We start from the raw sequence: 3,114 nt of genomic DNA on the forward strand, positions 1-3,114 counted from the left end.
TTGAATTAGTTTGGCTGCTGGAGGACAATGAGCCAAAACGGAACATGAATGGAAGTGAGAAGACCAATGAGGGCTAACTGATGCCAAACTATTCAAGACGATGGCAGTAGGTAAGGACAGAAGTAGCCCAGTTGATTATAGTGCTAGTCATAAAGGTTACTGTTTATCAAAACTTGAACTGTATGCTTAATATTATGCACTTGATTGCATGCAACTTTTTAATTATGACTGCACCGCGCAGCTCCCGGCCGCCCGAGCGCCTGTTTGCTGCCTCGTACTGCTCCATCCAGCCGCCATAATAAGTGCCAGCTGAGCTGCAGCAGCCCGTCTCAGGAGCACCGCAGCCTCCCGGGGCCCTACGGCCGCCCGCCACCAGGATGGCTGGAATGGCCTTAGTCATGAGGCTTTTAGAATTGTTTCAAGGCAGGATTATGCATCGGAAGCAATCAACGGAGCAGTTGGTGGTGTTTATTTGGGTACTACCAACTCCCGTGTGGCAGTTATGGAAGGTAAACAAAGGTGCTGGAGAATGCCGAAGGTGCCAGAACTACCCCTTCAACTGTGGCCTTTACAGCAGATGGTGAGTGACTTGTTGGCATGCCAGTCAAGCAACAGGCTGTCACCAACCCAAACAACACATTCTATGCTACCAAATGTCTCATTGTCCGGCGATATGATGATCCTGAAGTACAGAAAGACATTAAAAATGTTCCCTTTAAAATTGTCTGTGCCTCCAATGGTGATGCCTGGGTTGAGGCTCATGGGAAACTATTCTCCAAGCCAGATCGGAGCATTTGTGTCGATGAAGATGAAAGAGACTGCAGAAAATTACTTGGGGCACACAGCAAAAAATGCTGTGATCACAGTCCCAGCTTATTTCAATGACTTGCAGAGACAGGCCACTAAAGATGCTGGCCAGATATCTGGACTGAATATGCTTCGGGTGATTAATGAACCCACAGCTGCTGCCCTTGCCTATGGTCTAGACAAATCAAAAGACAAAGTCATTGCTGTATATGATTTAGGTGGTGGAACTTTTGATATTTCTATCCTGGAAATTCAGACAGGAGTATTTGAGGTGAAATCCACAAATGGGGACACTTTCTTAGATGGGGGAGACTTTGACCAGGCCTTGCTACAGCACAATGTGAAGGAGTTTAAGAGAGAGACAGGGGTTGATTTGACCAAAGACAACATGGCATTTCAGAGGGTACGGGAAGCTGCTGAAAAGGCTAAATGTGCACTCTCCTTATCTGTGCAGACTGACATCAATTTGCCCTATCTTACAATAGATTCTTCTGGACCCAAGCATTTGAATATGAAGTTGACCCACGCTCAGTTTGAAGGGATTGTCACTGATCCAGTCAGGAGGACTATGGCTCCATGCCAAAAAGCTATGCAAGATGCAGAAGTCAGCAAGAGTGATATAGGAGAAGTGATTCTTGTGGGTGACATGACTAGGATGCCCAAGGTTCAACAGACTGTGCAGGATTTTTTTTGGCAGAGCCCCCAAGTAAAGCTGTCAATCCTGATGAGGCTGTCGCCATTGGAGCTGCCATTCAGGGAGATGTGTTGGCTGGCAATGTCACAGATGTGCTGCTCCTTGATGTCACTCCCCTGTCTCTGGGTATTGAAACTCTGCAAGGTGTCTTTACCAAACTTATTAATAGGAATACCACTATTCCAACCAAGAAGAGCCAGGTATTCTCTACTGCTGCTGAAGGGCAGATGCAAGTGGAAATTAAAGTGTGTCAGGGTGAGAGAGAGATGGCTGGAGACAATAAATTCCTTGGACAGTTTACTTTGATTGGAATTCCACCAGCCCCTCGTGGAGTTCCTCAGATTGAAGTTACATTTGACATTGATGCCAATGGGATCGTACGTGTTTCAGCTAAAGATAAAGGCACAGAACGTGAGCAGCAGATTGTAATCCAGTCTTCTGGTGGGTTAAGCAAAGATGATATTGAAAATATGGTTGAAAATGCAGAGAAATATGCTAAGGAAGACTAGTGAAAGAAGGAACGAGTTGAAGCAGTTATATGGCTGAAGGAATCATTCACGACACAGAAACCAAGATGGAAGAATTCAAGGACCAATTACCTGCTGATAGTGCAACAAGCTGAAAGAAGAGATTTCCAAAGTGGGGGAGCTCCTAGCTAAAAAGACAGTGAAACAGGAGAAAACATTAGACAAGCAGCATCCTCTCTTCAGCTGAAAGGCATCATTGAAGCTCTTCAAAATGGCATACAAAAAGATGGCATCTGAGCGAGAAGGCTCTGGAAGTTCTGGCATTGGGGAACAAAAGGAAGATCAAAAGGAGGAAAAACAGTAATAATAGCAGAAATTTTGAAGCCAGAAGGACCACATATGAAGCTTAGGAGTAAAGAGACTTCCTGAGCAGAAATGGGCAAACTTCAGTCTTTTTACTGTGTTTTTGCATTATTCTATATATAATTTCCTTAATTCATAAATTTAGTTACTATTAGCTAGTGATCATTTAATGGATTCTGTGATTGTAACAGTATAAAGTTCACAATGTTCGATGTCCCTAGCCTGTCATTTTTCAGCTGCATGTAAAAGGAGGTAGGATGAATTGATCATTATAAAGATTTAACTATTTTATGCTGAAATGGCCATATTTTCAAGGAGTGAAACCATCTCACGCACAACCATGAAGGTAGTCAGCCATAGACTTGAAATGAGACCACATATGGAGATGAGATCCTTCTAGTTAGCCTAGTACTGCTGTACTGGTGGCCTGTGTGTACATGGGTTCCTTCAACTGAGGCCTTGCAAGGCAAGCCGGCTGTGCCATGTTTGCAGATGGGGCAGAGGAATCTAGAACAATGGAAAGCTTAGTTATTTATGCTAGGTACAGCTATTAAAACAATGTGGGAATGAGGCTAGACCCTTAACTTCCCTAAGGCATACTTTTCTAGCTATCTTCTGCCCTGTGTCTGGCACCTACACCCTTGATGACTGTTCTTTTACACATTCTGGATTTTTTTTAATAAATATGAAAAGCAAAAAAATAAAATTATGAAGTTAGATTTTTCTCTTTTATAAAAAGAAGAAACGACTTCTGGCTTCGTGAGTTTGAAGAGCAACCTGTCT

At 43.4% G+C, this 3,114-nt stretch overlaps 1 pseudogene; it reads left to right on the forward strand.

The window, feature by feature from the left end:
• Positions 1–254: 254 nt before the first annotated feature.
• On the forward strand, positions 255–2,621 carry LOC129488491 (stress-70 protein, mitochondrial-like; annotated as a pseudogene).
• The last annotated feature ends 493 nt before the right edge of the window (positions 2,622–3,114 follow it).

This window comes from Symphalangus syndactylus, chromosome 8, assembly GCF_028878055.3.
Source record: "Symphalangus syndactylus isolate Jambi chromosome 8, NHGRI_mSymSyn1-v2.1_pri, whole genome shotgun sequence".
Classification (NCBI taxonomy): domain Eukaryota; kingdom Metazoa; phylum Chordata; class Mammalia; order Primates; family Hylobatidae; genus Symphalangus; species Symphalangus syndactylus.